Genomic DNA, 24,880 nt, shown 5'->3' with positions numbered 1-24,880 from the left:
TCTCCAATAACTCAGCTGTTATTGAGAGCAGGGCTTGAACGTGGCCCTGCACCGCCACAGCAGATAAAGCACAGCACAAACACACACACACTTTCATTACAGGTCAGCCATTTCTAAACTCCAGAGATATAAGCTAAACACAAATCATAGCATGTTCCAGCCATTAATCCAGTCTGACGCAGGTATCAGTCAGAAAGAGACAGCAAAAGGGTGAAATGTGACCATAAAGGAAGAATGCATTTGTAGGTTGTAAACACACATTTCTCTGGATGGAAATAAGGAGAGGGATGTTCTAATGTTACTAAACTGAACGTGAAAAATTTGACTGAAAAGGCATTTTTAATGTCAGTCAAATCACTGTATTGTTGTTATTTTTATTTTATATATTTATTAATTAATCCATTAATTTTCCTTCGGCTTAGTCTCTACTTTAGAAGTCGCCACAGAGGAATTAACCACCAACAACAGCTAACAACTGAAACAACTAATACTACTATAGAAATAATAACAAAATGATAGATAGAACAAAAGTTAGAACAACAAGGTTGGTATGGTGGAGCGATACAATCTTAAATGGATTAATCGATAATGGCAAACATGACTTTACAAAGTACTGCACAACAAAAGATAATTCCTAGATAGAACACTATAGTGACTGATAGAGTGATATACAGAAAGATAAACGATGGATGGATGGATGGATGGATGGACAGACGGACGGATAGATGAATGAATAGATAAATGGATGGACAGATCTATAAACAAATGAATGGACGGACAGACAGACGGACTATTGTGTTAATGGATGGATGGTTGTACAGTATTAATGGATGGATGGATGCATGAATGGATGTATGAACAGAAAAATGTATTGACGAATGGAGGGATGTTTGGATGAATGTATTATGCAATGGATGGATGGTAGATAAATGAATGTATTGACAGATGGATGATAGATGGATGGATGTATAAATGGATGGATGGATGGATGGATGGATGGATGGATTAACAGATGGATGGATAAATGGATGGATGAATGAATGATGGATGCATTTATTGATGGATGGATGGATGGATAGATGGACAGATGGATGGATGAATGCATTAATATATGGATGGATAGATGGATGGATGGATTAAAGTAAGGATGATGGATGTATTAATGGAAGGATGGATGGATAGATGGATGAATGTATTGACGGATGGATGGATGGATGTATTAACTCATGGATGGACGGATAGATGAATGAATAGATAAATGGATGGACAGATCTATAAACGTATGAATGGACGGACAGACAGACGGACTATTGTGTTAATGGATGGATGGTTGTACAGTATTAATGGATGGATGGATGGATGCATGAATGGATGTATGAACAGAAAAATGTATTGACGAATGGAGGGATGTTTGGATGAATGTATTACGCAATGGATGGATGGTAGATGAATGAATGTATTGACAGATGGATGATAGATGGATGAATGTATTAACGGATGGATGGATGATGGTGGATAGATGGGTGGATGGATAAATCAATTGCTGGATAAATGTATGGATGTACGAATGGATGTATATATGGATGGATGGATGGATGGATGGATGGATGAATGGATGGATGGATGGATGGATTAACAGATGGATGGATAAATGGATGGATGAATGGATGATGGATGCATTTATTGATGGATGGATGGATAGATGGACAGATGGATGGATGAATGCATTAATATATGGATGGATAGATGGATGGATTAAAGTAAGGATGATGGATGTATCAATGGAAGGATGGATGGATAGATGGATGAATGTATTGACGAATGGATGGATGGATGGATGTATTAACTCATGGATGGATGGATGGATGGGATGGATAAATTAACTTATGGATAAATGTATGGTGTATAGATGTATGGGTGTATAGATGGATGCATGGATGGATGGATGGATGGATGGATGGAGGGATGTTTTAACAGATGGATCGATTAATGTATTAATGAATGATGCATAGATGTATTAATGGATAGATGGATAAATGTATTGATGGATGGATGGATGTATTAACTTATGGATGGACAGATGAATGTATGGACGGATGGATGGATGGATGGATGGATGGATGGATGGATGGATGGATGGATGGATGGATGGATGGATGGATGGATGGATGGATGGATGGATGGATGGATGGGTGGATGTATTTTAAAGATGGATTGACAGATGGATGAACGTAGGTATGTTTGGATGGATGGATGGACGGACGAATGGATGGAAGGATAGAGGAATGTATGTAGGTATGTATGTATGGATGAATGGATGGATCAACAAATAGAATAACAGATATAATGATAGAGCAGATATGATGAAAAAATGATAAAAAGAAGGATGAATATAAAGACAAATAGACAGAATTTTAGATAAATTAACAGATGATGAATGGATGGACAGACAGATGGACAAATAGACCTATAGAAAGAAACATAAATCGTCAGATAGAATGATAAAATGATAGATTAAATAGTAAATGAGAAATAATAGAATGATTGATGTTTGGGGTGGAAGAATAAATAGAAATATAGAATAAAACAAATAGAACTAAAGATGATAGATAAATAAATACTGTTGACAGACAGACAGATAATAGCTTTTTTCCTACTTCGCTGATCATGACTGAACTAGTAGAAACAGATACACACACTTTCATGCCAGCCGTAATTCACCATGACCTAAAGCAGCTCTAGAGAAACAGTTCTTTGGCCGCAGCACACATTTTTACCCTGCCGTCACGCCTGAGCATATGTGTCAATGTAATGTCTGAAACAATACACGTGTTCTCAGGGTGTTTAGTAGATTAGAGAACAACGAGCCAAACAAACTCACACACTGAAGGTCATGCCCTCATAAGCACAAGACTCACACCTGCAGAGAGCCATAAGCACAAACACTCAAGACAAGAGCAGATGATATAAAAATACATACAACACTGAATATAATGGTTCTTCAGGTGGAGAAACTCAAGCTCTGATTCTAAAGTTACAGAGATTCCTATATTAGGCTTTTAATGCACCATAAGCATGTAATGTTATTTGAAGCAGTGTTTTTCAACCTCGTTCCTGGAGGACCACCAACACTGCATGTTTTGGAGGTCTCCTTTGTCTGTCACACCCATTACAGGTCTTTCAGTCTCTATTGCTAAGCTCATGATCAGAATCAGGTGTGTCTGAATAAGGAGACATGGGCTGCGTCCGAAATCGCATACTTCCAGACTATATAGTATGCTAAAAATAGTATGCGAGCCGAGTAGTATGTCCAGATTCATAGAATTCAAAAAACAAGAATTTTATGCAAGAAGCAAGAAGTACCTGGATGACCTACTACTTCCGGCAAGATTACTACACTATCCTATGATGCACAGCAAGATAATTCATGAATGGGAGTGAAGCGACGCAATTGACATGGGTAGGTCATGGGATCATGAAAAAGTGGTCCATGTACAGAACGTCCTGAGTTCCATACTAGTCACATTCATACTGTATAGGATGTACTTTTCTAACGGTTGAGTAGAAAACTCAAATTCAAATGCAGTAAAAATGTGCAGAGGAATGTGATTGAGTAACTGATTTAAACACTCTTTTCCACTATGGAGATGAACTGCCCCAAACACCCTTTTACATTTTGAATGGACCTACTTTGCATGTACATTAGTAGGACCTATTCACAGCTTTCTTTTCAATTATAGTAAGCCTATATAAAAATAGCGCCGGACCGTTTCTTAGTGATTCGCTGGTAATGTCTTTAAAGAAACAATTAGGCCAATTTATTCATTTGCTATTTATGTACAGTAATGAGTTATAAAACGAGAGTAAAATATAATATATATATATATATATATATATATATATATATATATATATATATATATATATATATATATAAAATCAACAACAAAAATGTAACTGTAAATGAAAATGTAAATAAAATCCTTAGTTGTTGTCCTATCACTAAAATAACACTACATCTCTCTACATTTAGGCTAAAACACTGCTTTATTTATTTATTTATTTATTTATTTATTTATTTATGCCTATGTAACCCCGCTGGTCCCGCACAGCACTTACTAGCTGGCCTCTGTTACACCCACCCCCTTAAACCTCACTCCCATCCGGGTCACGGCACCAATGTAACCCCGCCGGTCCTACACCACCCAATCCACACTGGTATCGAACCGGCGATCTTCTGCATGGGAGTCGGTTGCTCTAACAAGAAGGCTAAAGACCATGACCTCTAGCGTCTGTCACTAGAGCACTTTTAGAGGTCAGAGGAGTGAGGTTTACCTGCACAGCACTCACTAGCTGGCCTCTGTTACACCTACTTATTTGTATGTTTCATGTATGTACTTTCATTTTAGTTGTGTTATATTTCTTTAATTCTACTTTCCATAAAGAATCCTCATTGCACATAACACGTTAACAATGATAATAAAACTTGGACAGCTTAATAAAGGAATTATAATGCTGTGTTTCATCTTCATTTACAAATAGCAGAGTATTTACAGCTACTGTATAGGCTATTTCTGTCTGTTCGCATCCCGTCCTTTTGTGAGCCCTGGCGGCATAGTCGCAAACTGCGGTCATACCTAAAAACACGTTCTTACTTCTTTAGAGCGGCGGCGGTACAAGGTCATTTTAAAGTGTCACCCACTGTAGATGTAAAAAAGCATGTCAAATGATGTAGGTTACGTAAAATATCAAATCTAGCAGAAAATATATTATAGCAGGGGATAAGTACATTTATAATGTAAAACTTGTACAAATAATAGTTTGATCGGAAAAGAAATCTAAAAAAAGAAACATTAATCAAATGTTAAAATTGACTACTGAACTAATTAAAAGATTACCTACTAGAAGTGACTGACAGATAGCATATGCAAAACGTCAAACACTTGACAGCTTTGTTTAGATTTTAGCAACTATAACTTTGACTTTTTATTCAGTTTGTGGTCTCGTTTTATCTGAAACACTGTAAGCTACGACATCGTCTTGCTTTTTACTACAAAGATGCCATTTTCTTGTGTAAGAAACATAGTAAACAATGTAAACAACAGGCAGAGTGACATAAACAAACAAATAACCATCAATAATTCAACACTATTGTGTTGTTGGACTAAATGTGTTCAATTGGATGTTCTTACCTTTCAAAATAAACCGGGATGTACAGCAATGAATGCATGTGTGTCTTATTATAACGATGATATTTACTCCACAGGCGTTACTCTATTAGGCGTTTTCTGTACAACTTCCACTAATTTAGCAAATACGTTCTTTATAAGCTTCGCATTGAAAAACATTTAGCTGCTTGAGGGTTATAGTTTTAGACTGATGTATTCATCTTATTCTTTGCAAGCGGGAGCAGCCATTTGAATCTTTTTGGCTCGAGATTTCCGGTCTCATTCAGTTTCATTAATTTTTAGACGTTAAAAACTGCTCGTTACGCTGCTTGATGTTGCAAACTGATATTTTCTTATTATATTATTCTACTTGGTCTGTATAGTAATGCAAACATTTGTTTGTAGAGCAAGTAGTTTGACCATTTCTGCCGTTTATTATTCCTAGTCATTTCTCCCATAGGCGACTGAATGGAAGTTCTAAAACAATCGCAAAAACAGGCGCACTTACGCATTTTAGAATAAGGTCAATAGTTTGTCAAGATTACTTGTGTTCTTTTTAATGTTATCTATTTGTAAACACTGGAATGTAAAAAAAAAACAGTGCCTCCACGTTCTATCGCTGACTAATTAACTTATTTCCAATTTCATATTCAAATACATACAATATTTAAAGCTTAAATATGAAAATACTGATTTAATGGCTGTAAAACTGTAAAATTGTGCAAACTTTTGTGCAAAAATATTTGTAAAATATTGTAAATATGCACTGTAAACCCAAAAAGTGAAGGTAACTCAAACCATTTGTGGAAACCAATTGCAACAAACCATTTAAGTTCAAAAACTAATCCTAATGAGTACTGTGAACTTAATCTATTTGAGTAAACGAAGCAATTTGAGCACAGTAAAACCTGATAAATGAAGAGAACTCAAACCAACTGAGTACTGTAAAACCCAGTAAGTTAAGGAGACTCAAACCGTTTGAGGAAACCGATTGCTACAAACCGTTTGAGTTAAATAACTAATCTATATAAGTACTGTGATCTTACTCCATTTAAGTTGAAGTGAAGAGATATTTAATTAACTCATTACCTTCAACACCGAGTTCAAAATTCTTTTTATGTGAGTAGAATTAACCTTCAGAAAATTGTGAGTTAACTACACTCGTTTAATTTGATAAAACTAACTGTTGGGTTTTACAGTGTAAATTTATTGATTTTTTTATTGTTTTCTATAAAAACAAAGTCTATGCTTAAGAAAACAGCAAACTACTGACCTTTTGAAGAGTTTTCTGTCGATAAAAATGATCTATACGTTGGTAGATGGGCGTGGATGGACACTGTGACAGATGGAACAGAGGATAGTTAGATAAAACTGATAAAACCAAAGAGCTTTCTGTCTCTGTATAACCTGACAACACCACATATGCGCTGATGGACGCATGACTCGATATGTCAAAACACAATAACTTAAGTGCATGAAGTGATTCAGATGCTCTCTTCTTAATGACTGGAGAAGTTTTTGATGCCAAAGGTGAACCGCCGACATGCAAATCTAACACAAATTTGTGGAAGTGCCCAGAGAGTAAACTGCTAAATTTACTTTTCTGAAATAGTGATACATGCGTCTCTAAGTAAATTGAAACACCACAGGTCTGCAGGTACAACATCAGCATGTTCAGCTGAAGGTAAGACTGACCTCGGGTCAGATAGTGGCTCAGTTCCAAAACCTAGTGAGCGTCCTTGCTTTCTACTGCCTACATAAATATTTGTCTTTTAAGGCAGCTACCTAACCTCAAATGTGACCTTGCAAGTAATCGATTTGAGAAGCTCTATATAAAGAGTAAATGTACAAACAGCATCCTCTAACAATGCACACATGATACCTGGCAGTTGATTTTAAATTTGCTTTATCTTGTTGAAAAATGTTGTAAAAATACACCGCATTCATTTACATTGCAAATATTGAGCAGACATAAGGACAAATGTGGACGTCCATGTCAATATAAATGCACTATATCAACATAGCAGAAATTCATTCATCACTTAATTTTCTTTTCGGCTTAATCCCTTTATTAATCAGGGGTCGCCACAGCGGAATGAACCGCCAACTTATCCAGCACATGTTTAATGCCTTTCCAGCTGCAACCCATCTCTGGGAAACATCCATACCAACTCATTCACACTCCACTTAAAAAAGGTTGAAACATATTACTTCTGAAAGACAGTGCAAAAGTGTGTAAAACACAATATAATCATATGAATTATACCCCTAGAATAAAAAGACAAAATGGTTTTGACCATATATGGAATGGTGGTGAATATTAATGAGCTCTGCTCTGATGCTCCACAACTGATGTCAGTGCCTGATGCTTACGCTCACGCACATGCACACAAACTCATGTAGACTGAAATACACACATGCAAAATAATCATAATTCAGTTGTCCAAAAAATATTAAAAAAAAAAAAATTTTTAATTACTCATTAAACAACAATCTTTTCAACTAAAGTGTTAGAGATGTTTATTTTAGCTAGAAGGATTGATTATTTAATTGAAAATTAAATTAATTTTCTTTCGGCTTAGTTTCTTTATTAATCTGGGGTCGCCACAGCAGAATGAACCGCCAACTTTTACAGCATATGTTTTACACAGTGGATTCCCTTCCAGCTGCAACCCAGTACTGGGAAACACCCATACACTCTCACATTCACACCTAAACACTAAGGCCAGTTAAGTTTATTCACCTATAGCGCATGTCTTTAGACTTGTGGGGGAAACTGGAGCACCTGGAGGAAACCCATGGCAACACGAGGAGAACATGCAAACCCCACACAGAAATGTCAACTGACGCAGCCAGGACTCGAACCAGTGACCTTCTTGCTTTGAGGCGACAGAGTAATGTGGATGAAATATAGCGGGCAAATGATAATTATACTTGACAAGGACATATTTAGAATTGTATTTTGTGGATTTAACGTATAGGCAAATAAAATAAAATCCCAGTGAAAAACAAGCCAATCGGAACACAGCATTAACTCTGATGCCGCACACTAAATCATTAATGTGCTCAACCCAGGCTGTGTTTGATTGTCCGCAATGTTTCCGATTGAAATTGCAACAATGACCATTCATCCTTTATTTTTAAGTTTATCTAAGCTTGTATTATATGCATGTGGGACTCTTATTTTGAATAATATTACTGAATTATCAAGTTTTATAACGTGTACAGGTTCTCTTTCACTCCAGAAAAATCACAGTAGGAGCTGAGTGATATAACATAATGCATAAACATGCATTAAACACTTACTCAGCAGTCTACATGTGTTTATTGCCTCATTACAAACATGCAAGTCAAATTACACAATATACACCTTAAAATAACATCAGAGAGTTGGCAGACCAAATGTCTCTATGGTGGAAGTCAAACTTTGTAATGTCACTCATTTTCGAGATAAGAATCCCACCTACGTATAATACAAGCATAATTAAACTTAAAAATAAAGGATAAATTATTGTTGTTGTAATCTCATTAGGAAACATTGTGACCAATCAAATACAGCCTGGAGCGTGCATATTAATGATTCCATTTGGATAGTCAATGTTGTGTTCTGATTGGTCTGATTTCACTGGGATTTTACTCGCGCAATTTACACAAGAATGAGAATACAATGGGTGTTTGAGTCTTATGTTATTCATAACGCTCGCTCAGCTGTCAGGGGGATGGTATGGTTTGGTGGTGTTTGACAAGGTGCACGTGACGTGTCGGAAGAGCGAGGAGGGATGCGGTGGGGAGGGGTGAGAAGAGTGCGCGATGTATTAGAGGACCGGGAGGGTGAGGCGCGACTCCCGAAACTTCCGGGAGACATGGGATGTCTGTTGAATGACCTCCCGGCTCCCGCCCTATTCATAATTCTCTCTTTATATAGCCGTATGCCTATGACATATCCATAAAACACTGTGATTTAACCGGACTCAGATCGTCTCACTTTCTCACTACAATCGATCCACTCCAGAGTTAGTTTCAATCGAGCCGACACCACCTTATTCAAGCGATCTTGGAATGAGTGTTTTGGCGCGGATCCAGGCACGATTGGTGGTTTAACATATGCCAAATGACCAGCGCTAACTGGGCAAACAAGACAGGTCCGAAACAAAAGTCTAGGTGTGAAAGCACCCTACGTATATCCAGATTTTCATTCTTTGGCACCTTTGAAAAGGTCCTATTATGCCCTCTAGTCTCCAGACTTATTAGACGTGTCCCTGGAGTGTGTATGTGAAGTTTCAGCTCAAAATACCACAAAAATATAATGTTTTATAACTCTATGAAACTGACTCTTGTAGGCTTTGATCCTGATTGTGTCATTTTGGTGACTTTTGCTTTAAATTCAAATGAGAATTTTCAAAAGAGGGCGGAGCTACAAATTCCTACGAGTCAGCATAGCAGCAGATTTTAATACAGATTCCAATACAAATGTCCGATGCTAATAAGGGAGAGATCATCACTAATGGGCGGGGCTTTCTCACTCTGATGACACATGCAACAGGAGAATGTCAATCAAAATGTTTCTGCAAATTGTTTTTATCAAGTGTGATTATAAAAAGTAAAAATAATGAATTTTTATTATTAGAAGCTGGTTACATTCACAGACTGTTGCCACACAACTGTGTTTACACTCATTACAAAAGTGATTTTTGCATAATAGGTCCCCTTTAAGGTTTATTTATTCATTATATTTATGATGACTTGAAATACTGTCATATACAGTTTTTTGTAATATTTGGATGATTTACCTTGCAAACATCAACTTTTTTTCTGCCAGGATGCATCTTGTTACAGTCTGTCCATCTGCATATGACAAGCAGAAAGAGATGATGGAAATGAAATTTTCCTGGGATGTCTGATACTCATGGTGCTTGTGAGCCTCTGACTTTGGGTCACGATCGCCTAGAGAATAGGAAGAGAGGCAGAGTATTGTGTTAGTAATTAGTCATTAGAATAAAGCAGATAATGCAGGGTTTGATGAGTGAGTTCAGGGACAGGCTGACCTGATGGTGACAAGCGGAAATGAACTCTTATATAATGTCAATTTCTCCAAATTCAATGAGAATAGACAGCACAGCAAAAGTGTTAAGTATAGAATCTCCATTCTGAGATAATAATGTGTCATGAATATGCATGAGTTGACTTATGTGCCTTTCCAAACACAGGTGACAAGAATGTTCATGATGCATTTTAATGTGATACTGTAATTTGGAACTTTACTTTAAATTACAACACTTGTAGATAATATTTCAGGCAACAGTGAGCTTCACCAGCAAAACTAATCACAATTCTTCTCAGTATCTGCTTATTTCTTTAACAATATAAATAAACAAATAAATAAAACAGAAATAAACACACAAACAAACAAAGTAATAAATATAAACATAAAAATACAAAAATTAAAAATAAATAAATCAGATAAACAAATAAACAAATAACAAATAAATAAAAAATAGCAGACAAAGAAACAAAAAATAATAAATAAATAAATACATACATAAATAAATAACTAATCAGACAAAAAAAAAACAAATAAATGAATAAATAGTTAGAAAAGAAAGAAACAAATATCTAATAAATAGAAAAATAATATTTAGACAAACAAAGAACAGATAAATAAATACATAAATAAACAAATAAATAAATAAATCAGACAACCAAAGAAACAAAGTCTGCTTCTTCTTCTGCCTTAGTCCCGTATGGTCGCAGGGTCGGCTCTTCGGAACAAGCCATTTTAGACTTGTCCATTTGATAACGACTTTTTTTTTACACATTCCGGCCGGCCTGTCACCTGGGCCGGTTATTCTCATACACTTATACATTACGGACAATTAAGCCTACCCAATTCACCTGCAGCATGTCTTTGGACTGTGGGAGAAACCGGAGCACCCGGAGGAAACCCAAGCGAATGCAGGGAGAACATGCAAACTTACAGAAATGCCAACTGAGCCAACTTTCGAACCAGCGACCCAATGACCTTCTTGCTGTGAGGCGACAGCACTACCTACTGCGCCAGTGCTTTGCCCTACAACCAAAGAAACAAACATAAATAAATAAATAAAAATGAATAGACAAAAAAAAAAATAAATAAAAAATAAATTAAACAAACAAACTAATAAATAAACAAATAAATAATCAGAAAAAGAAACAAATTAAAAAAAAAGAAAAAAAAAGAAACAAATAAACAATCGGACAAAAAAATAAATAAAAAATAAATAATAATGCAAAGACATCTTGTTGTCGTTTGGTTTCTGCGTAGACTTGTGCTTGTTATTTACCTACTGTATCTGTAATCAGTAGTCGGTGCTAAATAGACAGATACAGAAGTGGGCGTTGATCTTCTGTGGAGGCGGGGTTTGGTCACAATTATTTAATAAAGTGGTGCATTGAACATATTGTCGTTTTGGTCTAACTTGATCTTTTGGATAGTACAGATTGACATCATTAAAGTATTTTCCACATAAATTAAATGAATTAATATTGAATATTCACTTGTATTCTGTAACTGTGGGTGGCTTTTGCTCTACATGTGGCTTGCACTGAGAATACAAACATGTTTGCAGAAAAGCTTTTATTACTTAAGGAAATCCCATGGTCATTGCAATTCAGTGAAGGTGTCTGTATGACTTCCTCCTGACCCAAACACACACACACACACACGCACATGCACAAGACATGCTGAACACAGACACACGCTGCCAATGTAATTAATTTTACACAATAAGAGATTATTATCTCAATGTCACATCATTTGGCTTTGAATATGTTGCCTGGCAGCCTCACACACATCCATTACTGCTCTCTGCTGTTCAAATCAGTCACATTTAGAAACGGTGGAGCTTGCGGTCTTGCCAACATTTTGTCAAGCGTTTTTTTCTTGAGCAGACCTCAAATTGCTCATTAAAAATTGTGTTAATAAAAAGTTTATTACAATGTATTATCATCATCATTACCATCATCATCATCAAATAATATGTTATGACTCTTTTATGCGGCTGTTTTGTATTCTTTCATGGAATGATATGCAACAAATGGATCATTTAAACTGAATCCATTAATAAGGTATTGTAAAATAATGGTTAAATGGGATAGTAAACACTTCTTGATGTTACAAATGGATGTTTAATTTACTGTCAAATTTTAAAATCCCTAAAAGTTTCCATTGTTTTACCATTGCATGCTTTAAATCAAGATTCTAACCTCAGACCAGACACTGCATATGTTTAAAACTAAATATTATGTATCTTTATTATATTATTGTTTATCTAATGTGAATGAGAGCTTCACTTTGTCACAATCACCAGCAATCTAATCCTTATAGATCGCTGGTAAACACACAGATCACAATCCGCCTTTATATGAACTACAAGTTCCAGTCATGCACCACTCACACCTGTCCCAGATTCCACTAATTGCACACACTCACAGCCAGAGAATCATTATGGACTGATTACAAGGACTAGATCCACAACACACACACACACACACACACACTTCATGGCTGAGTCTTGTTATGCTGTCACTGTGAACATTACAACACGTTTCCCTTGACTTCCGGGTTTCACCTTGCTTTGTTTTGTTTATGTTGTCCGCCTCCTGCCTTTTTGACTATCTGCCTGTTTTATGACCACCACTCTGGATTGCCTGTATACATCTGTTTGCCCCTGTTTTGACAGTTGCTTACGCAAGCAAGACCATGTCTGTTTAAAAAACCTGCTTTTGGATCCGCACATGTCAACGTCCCACTTCACATTACACACTGAAATATCACAATAAAAGAGTTGACAAATTATTTATCTACAATTGGTTTATACTAAACATTTTGTATGAATAAGATTAAGAACCTACTCACACTATTACATTTGCCTTGAACCATGCCGAAGCATGCTTGTCCCCCCTCATGTCTCCCCCAATGGTCTGCGCTCACATTGCATCCGTCACAGAGCACGCTTACGTCATTGATGATGCTCTGTTCAGTTTAAGAGAAGAGAAGCACTCTCACTCAGCACAGTGGACATTGCTTTAGTTATATAGTTTTAGTAATAATTAGAGTTGATTGGAACGTATAGAGATTTTTTATTAACTGAAATTGTAAATAAATAAACATTAAAAGAAAGAAATTGGACTTAATTATAAAGCTGAATGTTTGATTTAGGAGGCAGAATAGTCAAAATAGATATGGTGGGAGTCTGTCAGTTACTATTTTCAACACAAAATTACATTACATACATACACACACACACACACACACACACACACACACACACACACACACACACACACACACACACACATTTTAGAGATTTCATTAGCAATAAAATGTTTTTGAAAAAAAATAATAGAATGTTAATGAAATATTAATCTTGGAAATGCAAAATGCACCCACATTCTTGAATCACCCATATGTTTACTGTCTATGCACTTAGTGCATACCTACTCAAACTAGTGTTTGGGTAGAACAGACTAATACACATACAGAATCATCTACACTAGAGGTCTGTGCGAGACCAATTTTTTCAGGCCCACTCCCGCGAGGTTTTATTCCGCACCCTACTGCTCCTGCTGCATGCGGCCTTTGTTTACCTGCTGCCCGCTTAGAATAGTTTTACACCCGACCCTACTTTTCAAGCTAAATTTAAATCTGGTTTCCAAAATATCACATTTTAACTGGGTATTACCAAAAGAGAGAGAGTCAGTTTTGTTTGCCACTTTGTGATGAGACATGAGTGTCGCCTGAGGTCCATACTGATTCCAAAGGCAGATACTGATAAGATCAGGGCCTTGTGTGTGTATTTTAGGGGTTTACAATGTGGTCACATGTTGATCAGTCAGATAGTAGGTCTCATTATTTGGTCTTTGGTCACATGGTCAAGAAAGATACAAAATAGATGGTAAATCTTTTCTGACTCTACTGCTATCAGGCTCTCTTTGGGGCCTACTTTCTTTGTCTCTCCCTCCCCCTGCCTCTCCCTTTCTCTCGGGTAACTTTATTTTACATTTAAGCTGGGTACAGTTATTATCATATGCTTTAATGTTTTAACCTTTTTCCACAGTTATTCGTAACAAATTAAGTTGTAACTATAGATAATTATTGTCATCAAATCATTTTATTTTCAAGCATTTGTGAATTACTTTTGATTTAAAATCAACAATCAACACTGACGACTGTAGTAAAAATACCATTCTTTACAAAAGGGTGAAAAAAAAAAAGGTATGTGCAGAAAGCACTGGTCATGCGTTCAGCATGTGTAACAGTCGTGAGCACTGGCTGTACTGGTGCTCAATGAGAATCAGGAAATCACAGATATGCTGTTCCAAAATAACATCAGGACTCGGAACCGCTATGTTGTTAGCTCCTGTTCAAATTACACTAGAGTAACACCCCATTCACATGGGGCGCCAGCGTCAACGCCTCCCATTCACTTTGAATGGGTGACATCAGGCGTTGCCGAACTGCATTGTGGATCCATTGGTGGCACTTCAGAGGCGTTGCTCGCTGCAGAAGTTGGGACTAGCTCAACTTTTCAAGCGCCAACGGAAGCGTTGCTATAGTGATCGCGTTAGACTCAGTGTATTTAACTTTAAAACATAAACATGCAATATAATCATACTTCAGTTGTTAAACAGATTTGAATAAACTGAGTAAATTCCTTAATTTGCTTATTTTAGCTAGAAGGATTGCTTAAATTAAATACTTTGAATTTAATTGAGTAAATTTATTAGTAGCAGTTTACATGCGTTTATTGCCTCATTACAAACATGCATGTGGAATTTCAGCATATACACAATAAACCAACAAAACAACAGTTAAACAGACTGTATATTTCATTTCATCAGAGGCTGAATAAATGCTTAACCTGTCTTTCACAAATTTAGCATTAATTATTAGCACTAATAATGAGCTAATACTCAATGAGAGCTCTATAGTCTCGTTTTCAAAATAAGAGGCGGACATACATATTGAGCCCACATGCATGCATACACACACACTTTGTGATGTGTATTCAAAAAAGATATCATCTGAGAACTCTGCAACCGGTGACTCGTCCAGAGGACAGTGAGAGCTTGAGCTGAAATGACAATAGCGCACATATTCAGCTCGGCTTATTGGAAAGCATTTATGACACATTCCTGAAGGTATGACAGAATGATCATCTTTAAATACTAAAGAGGCAAAGAGACAGAGGTGCACTATTCATCCATTAGTGATGAAACTCCTGCCATAAAGAGTCAGTGGGATGTGGAAATAATGCTTGATTTTTGAGATCAGGCCATGACAATGCATTAAGAGCATTTGAGTTTGCTTCTGCCATGCAGGAGTCAATACTTTTCATGAAGAAAAAAAAAGAAAAAGCAGGTTAGGCCCGAATTTCAGTTTCTAAGTGCTGAAAGTAAATTATTGTAGTGTTTATTTTTTACAAATTGTGTTTCATATTTCACGTGTCACACTGATGATCAATCTACTGGTCAATCTACAGATATGGCCACAGTCATATCAACCTGCAGCTTAAGACCGGTTACTCACTTAAGCTAACCAGGGCTGAGCCTGGTCAGTACCTGGATGGGAGACCACATGGAAAACTAGGTAAATATATACACACATTATATATATATATATATATATATATATATATATATATATATATATATATATATATATATATATATATATATATATATACACACACACACACACACACACACACACACACACACACACACACACACACACACATATACATATATATATATATATATATATATATATATATATATATATATATATATATATATATACACATACACATACACACACACACACACATATATACACACACACACATATATATATATATATATATATATATATATATATATATATATATATATATACACATACACATACACACACACACACATATACACACACACACACACATACATATATATATATATATATACATATATATATATATATATATATATATATATATATATATATATATATATATATATATATATATATATATATATATATTTATATAATTAATGTACCTTATAAGGAGCTAAGCCCCCCTAAAATGAAAATCCTAAAATCACCCCTGGTGAGTGCATATTCTGTGGCTGTATTTCAATTTCTGTCGTGTTTCCTCTGGTTCAAACAGCCAAATTGCTCATCACCGCAAATCTCCTCACGTAGTGTGTTGTTAGGACACAGGGTTACAATGTAATCTTCCCACCTAATGTTTACGCTCATAAGATTTATATTATTTTCTAATAAATAGCCTCATGTGGAACTCTGAATCTGCATCTCATTTCAGAGTCTGCTACTGTCCACCTGAGGTCGCATTTTGGTCATGCTGTTTTCCAACAAGGCAACCTGGAGCGCTGATATATAATTGCCTAAAGTGGCATTGGGCCAGTTAAAAGAACCAAAACAAAGATCCAGCATGTAACAGACATTTTCAAAGTAGAATAACTCACTTCAGCACTGTTTCACAGATAAACAAAAATGTTCTTTCTGCATGTTTCTTAAATATCTGCAAATGTTTTATGGTATTTCGTTTGCTTTCGAAGAGTCAAAAACTTACATACAGCACATTTAATAATGCATTAGTAAATGCTGAACTATGGTTTATAAATGCTGTACCAGTACTGTTCTTTATTTGTTCATGTTAGTAAATACATAAACTAATGAAAACTTACAGTAAAGTGTGACCAAGAAAAGAAAAAGGAAAGAATTTTGATCCTCTTCGCTTTCCACAGTGGAAAAAACCTAAAACCAATACACGACTTTCCTAAGTACATTTCATATCTGCCATCAAGAGCATATTAGAAGTCCAAAAAGAAACGAAATACTCCTCATTCTGAGATCAAAGTATGCTAAATTAATTTGCAGACATTTTCAAGATAAATTACATCAGCGAAAGTTCAAATGCATCAAACGGCGCCGAGTCCAAAGCCAAAACCGCATGACATCATTTTACTTCCTCAAACACTTCAAAGAGCAAAAACTATGCATGAGACGTTTCCCTTTTTATTGCGTTTTCTACAAATGTGAAGGTCCATCTGAGAGCTTCTCATTGCTTAAACGTAATAACCTGCCCAGCTGAATAAGCAGCGCGCCTTTAAAAAAATGTGATGATGAGAAGTGATGCCAGAAACAAGAGCGCTTATATAATGTGAATAATCTCAGTGGTGTGCTGTAGGTGAGCGTGTTTTTGTTCTTTGAGACTTGAAGCAGCAGGGGTCGAGCGGCATCCATGCAGCTTTCGGCTGCCAACAGCTCTCAAACCTCCCCTTAGCTTATTAATAAAGACACTTGGCAAGCGGCATCGGATCCAGAGCATCTGCCCGTTCTGAACGCCGAGACCCGACGTCAGAATATATCACTCTTATATGCTAAATGACCTTGGGCTGCCCACCTACGTCCAGCCGTATCTAATGCACGCCCTCCGAGGCATCTTAGAGAGCGAAAAACAAACTGCAAATCAATTCTGAATTTCGCCACAAGGTTTCCTGGTGGCCATTATAAACCCAATGTCACCTTCAGAGGGAGGGTTGCTGTAATGTCGATAGCTTATTTGGGGAGGCTTGACTCACCTGCTTGCATTGCAGGTAATGGGTTTCCTGATGAGCACAAACACAGGCCCTCTAGTTCCAAAAACGAAAGTTAGTTTTATGATTGTTTATTATTTTTGGCATTTCACTGATTGAAATGTTTTAATAGGTTCGATCTTGTTTAAAATGCAACATCAATTTGTGGTTCATTTGTAAATTAAAACGTAGAAAGAAAAGAAGTGGACTTGCTGACATGGACTGACAACTTACCGGACCTGTGTTTATTGACATTCTGCATTGTTAATCTGTAGGAGGAGCTTAACAGACTGTGATTTAGGAGTGGGCATTGATCTTCTGTGGAGGCGGAGTTCAGTCACACAATCACAAAGTTCTAATAGCTTCATTAAAACCTTTTTCTATACTAAAGTCTGTTATTAGGATTTTTTCTGTTTTCTTGTATTTGTAATAGTCTTCGCAACTTATAACCATGGCTTTAGCGTCTTATTATAGTGCCTTTGTTCCATGTTTGTGTATTTGAGTTGAGTTTTATAATAATTTAATCATTTAGCCGATCTCCTGGGGCTTCATGTATCAACGCTGCGTATGCACAAGAACTTTGCGTACGCCAGGTTTCACCCTCACGTTTGAATTTACTAACAATGAAATTAACGTGAGAATGTGCGTTGGTCCACGGCAACTTCATTTCTCAACCTGGGCTCATTGCGGAAACATAGCCCCGCGAACGTTTCTGCGGACCGAGAGATACGTCCCGGGAGGTACGTATTCGAGCGTTTTTTGTTTTCGCGGATCCGCGAGAGGCCGCTGTGCGCGCTTTTTTGCGTCTCGGGCGCCTCTCGGGAGTGCGCACCGTTCGCACCTGCGCCGTCGTATCGGCCGACCCGACCGCCCTCCTCTTCCTCCTCCTCCTCCTCCTCCTCTTCCTTCCCTAAACCTGAGCGACGGTTTGCAAAAGCCGTCCAGAAAAAACAAAACAAAAGCCCTCGTCTTCGATTTCGACCGCGTTTTCGGATCCCGCCGCGTTCTCGCCCTTATTTTTCGGATTCTGTTTTTCGTCTTACCTGATTTCTAGAACCGCTGTTCCCCGAACTCGATCCCGGTCGTCGTCCCCGCGGCCAGCTCCTCCGGCCACCGCCCCGCAGTGTTTGCTCGAAAAAAACTAAATGCGTCCGTACGTACCTCCGGCCACGTAAATCGCGGTCTCCAGAAATGTCCGCGGGGCTACCTTTCCAGAATGAGCTTGGGTTGTCATTTCTGGGGTATAAGCATTTCTTTTGTGTGTTTGTTATATTTTTCTATTGGTGACTCCTAGAGGCAACTATGTTAAATTGCACACTACAAAGTATCTTTGAGTGGTGCAATGCCAGCTGTAGGGGACGGGATCATCCGCATGTCTAACAAAGGTTTCCATACCATGCTGTTGAACCGTGGTAAAGTCAGTTTGACAATTGACATTCATTCGACATTTCGATTTCAAACCAACTAAATTCTTTGCTCCTGTTATAGTTTGAGCAAAAAATAAGTCAGATAGGCATAAATATGTGTCCTTTATGTTGCACAATGCTTAATTTTTTATAATAGGCAGGTTATAAGTAGTGTGTTTTTAATATTTTCTGTAATGTTAGTTTGTGTAATACATGCTTTAGTAAATCAGATATATGCATTTATTTTAATTACATCTAATTTATTAATAAAATACGTTTAAGTTTTCAGTGTTTTGTGGGATAGACTATTTATTGTATTCTGACCTGATTAGCTATATGCAACTATATGCAAACTATGCCTCTAATTTGATTTTACTTTTAGTTTATTTGTAGAAACAAAAAAATATTTTATGAGAAAACTTTCTTGTCAACTCTTATGGTGTCTATCGGTGCTGTAAATCTGCTGTTTTCAGACTTTGAATGATGTTGAATGGCTTTTTTTCACACATAGACCGATTGACGCAATTGACATGGGTGGTCAAATGGATGTCTATTATATTAATCATTACCGTTAATATTTAAAATACAGATCAGCGTGAACTTTTCTCAGTTTCAAAGGGCTCAATCCCCCCCAAACCCCCCTGTAATTCACACCTTGGTTATAAATCAGTAGTAAATGCTGTGAATTGTTACTTAAACTAAAGCTTTGCCGGCCACGCCCACTCCTCCCTCTGCTCGTCCAGCTTTACACCCTTCATGTAGCATTTTTCTGAGGTAGACTTAAACTGAAAGAGGAGGGTTTCATAGCCCTTTAATGTTTACAGACCTTTCTAGTAGTTATGTGTTGTTACTGTAGGTTGTTAAACTTTCTTTAATCTTATCATCACTCTGGTACATATCCATAAATAAGCAGCTTTTTGTATTTTGTTATTCGTGTTTTAATTTTTTTATGTTTTATCTTTCTTACAACAAAATTTTAACCTTGAAAAATCTGAAAAAGTGACTTTCATCAACATTTATTATAGTTTAACGTGATATGTTATCTGGGTCGGTGTTGTATATTATGTCACAAAAGCCTTGCAATAAACTACCAGGACATTGTCTGTTATTTTACAGACTCATTACAACAATTCAAATTAATAAAATGTCAATAAAAAGTCATTTTAGAGTTGCGTTTTCAACAGCAAAAGTCAACAGAGCAGAGATCAACATCCCATAATGCAATTCACAAATAAATAAACAAACGGAAAACACTTGTGAATCATAAAATGGGTATATTTTTACAGTGTAGTGTTTTCAAATGTGCTTTATAAATCAATTAACTTGATTAAAACAAAAATGAAATCAAGCTCATTTAAAACACAAAGCTGTAATAACTTTAGGTCTCAGTTATAACCAGAACCACAAATACTGGCCCATTAAGAAGCACAGTAATGGCCATCAGTTTGTGGTTATTGATCTCCAGCATCGACTCTCCACCGCTGCAGAATTTCAGGTCTCTGGCTTTTCTCCGCAGAGCTAAGGTGACAGCCACTAGATTCTCATTGCAGGAGGAACCTAAGCCTGTTTATCCGTTTGTTTGTTTTGGTGGAAATCTCTTGTCTGTTCATGAGGGTAAAGGGCGCTTCTTTTCTAAAACAGTCCCAGACCTCAGCTTTACAGCTCTATTGGCTGAGTTTCAGCGGGTGATTCAGAGAAAGCTTTGCTTAGGTTTCTGTGAGTGTAAGAATATAAAGCTCTAGCAATATTGGAGGATTTGCAAGCTGGTTTTCTTGTAGGAACTTTCAGTAATGGGTTTGCACAGCTAGTATTGTGGATGTCTGAGTGACTCATATTCCAATTCAAAAAAATGTCACAAATGTGATGCTTCTGCACACATAGTAGTATATGAGAAAAAGAGAAGATGAAATAAAAATTATATATATATATATATATATATATATATATATATATATATATATATATATATATATATATATATATATATATATATATATATATATATATATTCAGTTGAAGTCAGAATTATTAGCACCAATTTATTTTTTCTCTCAATTTCTGTTTAATGAAGGGAAGATTTTTTTCAACACATTTCTAAACACAATAGTTTAAATACCTCATTTTTTATTTATAACTGATTTATTTTATCTTTGCCATGAAGACAGTAAATATTATTTTACTTTATTTTATTTTACTTGATGCTTTCCATAAACTATTTTAGATTTTACTTCACAGCACAATAATTCTATGATTAAAAATATTTATATATTTATATATTATTTGTAACACAGTTTTGTCCTTAAAACAAGTATTCAGATATATGAACTTACCTTTAAAAATTCAAGCACATGCACAGAACAACATGAACATTTATAGCAAATAAACAAATGTAAATATCGCTTTATGAGCCCTGTCAAGTGAGTTCTTACACCCCTATGACTGTTCATGAGAAAGAGAGAGAGAGAGAGAAATGGAGTTTACTTTCATTTTCTCTATTACAGTGAAACAGGGCTTCTGCTGTAGTTTCCCTGTCAGTGAAAGATTTTCCAGCGAACACACACAGTGAATTGTGCAGAAATTCTGTGTTTAATTACTCATGCTCACCTCCCTCACCATAGTAAGCTACCGCAGTGTAGTGCAAATGAGATTAATGACGTCAGTACATAAGAACTGGTTATGTTCTATTTTTGAACTGATATCAAGTTGTTCAAGTCTGCATCGCGATGCACAGAAAAAAACAATTAATTTTGACACCCCTAATATATATATATATATATATATATATATATATATATATATATGTTACCCGAAGAAGGATAGGTGTCGCGGACGACAGTGAAAAGAGTTGGGGAGTCGCGGAAGAAAGTGAAAGTTAACAGAGAAGGGGGAAAAAGGGCGGTTGAGCAAAGGGATGAGGAGCTAGATCTGGATCTGGCATGTTCCAGCACGAATTAACCCCTGCGTGGAGGTGTCACAGCAACTAAAATATATACAGACACAGTGCTACCTGTTTATTAGCGCAACTCACACGAGTGATGCTCTCGTGGTCGCAAGTGGAGCCATTGTATCTTGTGTTCGCGATTTATACCAGCCCAGAAATCCCCAAAAATGAGTTAAAATACTCTGAAATCATGGCGGCGAGATTGAATGAGCAACAGAACAGATTGTGAGAGGCACAGTGATGGTCTAAACATTACATTTGTAAAAATGAATAGAGCAAAATATCGCGAGCGCAAATCTACCCCCCTCTCTCATTGAGGGATCTACTGTCAATAGTTGAGCACTATATTTGAATGGTCTTGCATGTATTTAGACCATTTTACATATAACAACTGTAAGTTCTGTATTGACAATATTGCAAGTCCACTAAAAGCTGGATGGAATTATTAGATAAATAAAACTTAATTTATTTTTTAACATGAATATTTAATAATATAACCTGTAATATACTTATTGCAATAAATAGTATAGGCTTCCTTTCAGTGAAGAAGTATTAGATGTATAGGTGTGCATTTTACCTTCTCATGCATCAAATGTGAGCTCCAAAATGTTGATTTCTTCTTTCATCATTTGCAATGTTCTTAAATTGCATAGTAATTTTTCATAATGTTTATATCCGTGTTATATTATTTTCTGTGGAGGTTCATTCTGCTGTGGTAACCCCTGATAAATAAGGGACTAAGCCGAAGTAAAATGAATGGATGAATTATTTTCTGTAAAGCTGCTTTGACCATGACACTTTCACACTTAAAGGGATGCGTTTAAGGTATTAAAAACAGCATCCTTCATTTATTCTCTTAGGTAAGGCAAGATCTCCTCTTAAGGTTCATACTTAAAGGGAAAATGTGCTCAATGATTACAAAACTTGAAGCATTAGAATCGGAACTCAGTATCAGCTGATCACCAAGACAAGGAATCAGTACTCAATATCGGCTGCAAAAATCCTGATTGGAACATCCCTAGCTTTGACCCAACTCGGCTGTCAGAGCAGCAATACTCCCCCTGGCTGTACAACACTGATCTTGGTAAGTTAGTAAATACACCCTTAGGAAAAAGAAGTATACTTAAGTAAAGGTCAAGTATAAAAGTATACTTTATTTACAAAGCATACTAATATCACTGTATTAGTAGTGTACTTGAAATGTTCTTCCAGAAGCCCATTAAAATGCACTGCAGTGACAAAAGCTGCACACTTTGTGGATAAAAAAAAGATATAAAAATAAATGTAAATTTTTAGCTTGTACAGTTCAAATAGTTTTTACTGCTGTCATTAAAAGAAACGCATTAACACCATGACTCCTTGTGTCGGTGTCAGTCTGAACAGCCGCGCCGCCAAGCGTAATTCGATTAATGGTGTAATATTTTCTTGCTTCTTCAATTTAATTAAAAAATCTGGTTGATGTATTTTGTATTAGTTGCAGATATTATGCCATGACTTGCCTAATTAGTTAAGCCTTTAAATGTCACTTTAAGCTGAATACTAGTATCTTAAAAATTAGCGCAGTAGGTAGTGCTTTCGCCTTACAGCAAGAAGGTTGCTGAGTCGCTGGTTCGAACCTCAGCTCAGTTGGCGTTTCTGTGTGGAGCTTGCATGTTCTCCCTGCCTTTGCGTGGGTTTCCTCCGGGTGCTCCGGTTTCCCCCACAGTCCAAAGACATGCGGTACAGGTGAATTGGGTAGGCTAAATTGTCCGTAGTGTATGAGTGTGTGTGGATGTTTCCCAGAGATGGGTTGCGGCTGGAAGGGCAACCGCTGCAAAAAAACTTGCTAAATAAGTTGGTGGTTCATTCCGCTGTGGCGACCCCGGATTAATAATGGGACTAAGCCGACAAGAAAATAAATGAATGAACTATTATGTTTACAAATGTGTAAAAAAAAAAAAATTCAAATACTGTATCCTTTAAATAAGTAAATATCCTTATAAATACCCTTATGCTAAGGTGAAAAAGAAAAGAAAAAGCACAATCTAAATAAAGAAATATATTAAAAAAACGTCATTAAATACTGTAAATCTGTCAGGCAAGAAACCCAGCATAATATATAAAGTCTGACTTTTTGATCATGCTGTTCTTTTCGAAGTTACCTGAAGTTAATTTAAAATAACTCTCCAGTGGAGCTGAATTTAAAATAAACTTGACTCTTGACAGTGACGAGCGATTCATAACGCTGTATGTGATGCAGACTTTTCACAGTTCATCGTGCTGTTATTGTGCATGCAGAGCGCATTGTGACTGCAACGCCGTGGAGTTTCTACCCTCAGCAGCATTCACAAATAAACACGGAGGCGATGGCGAGCGTTATGAAGCTAATTTAAAATCTGCCTTGAACAGCAGCGCTTCAATTACAGCGAGCGTGTGACTGACAAGGTGATCCTCGTCCCTCTTCTGAATGAGCAGAGACACTCATATGCAGAAAAACACACCGGGAGACACAGACAGTGCTGCTCCTTTCAATCAATAGTCCAGCTCTGATGTGGCCTTCACAGGCATACTGAATTACTGATGTATATACTGTATATACTGCTCAGTATAAACCCCCCTCAGAGATGTCTGTTTTTTTTATTAGTATTTTGTATAGGACGCTGTACAATGATATACAGTTAAAGTCAGAATTATTAACCCACCTGTATATTTATTTCTGTTTAATAGAAAGATTTTTTTCAACTCAT

At 36.5% G+C, this 24,880-nt stretch overlaps 1 long non-coding RNA gene across 3 annotated transcripts in view; it reads left to right on the top strand.

Moving 5' to 3' along the window:
• The first annotated feature begins 22,553 nt into the window (after positions 1 to 22,553).
• The window catches only part of LOC141376995 (uncharacterized), a 15,106-nt gene continuing 12,779 nt past the window's right edge, over positions 22,554 to 24,880 (top strand). For 2 of the 3 annotated variants that reach the window (XR_012388722.1, XR_012388721.1), the window contains exon 1: positions 23,013 to 23,238. This is a non-coding gene — a long non-coding RNA (uncharacterized lncRNA). Of the gene's footprint in view, positions 23,239 to 24,880 lie in introns of all 3 variants that reach the window. The other variant, XR_012388720.1, reaches the window with a different exon arrangement.

This window comes from Danio rerio, chromosome 13 (genome assembly GCF_049306965.1).
Source record: "Danio rerio strain Tuebingen ecotype United States chromosome 13, GRCz12tu, whole genome shotgun sequence".
NCBI classification, from domain to species: Eukaryota; Metazoa; Chordata; class Actinopteri; order Cypriniformes; family Danionidae; genus Danio; species Danio rerio.
The sequence above is the reverse complement of the archived record's forward strand: the minus strand, read 5'-3'. Positions and strand labels throughout refer to the sequence as shown.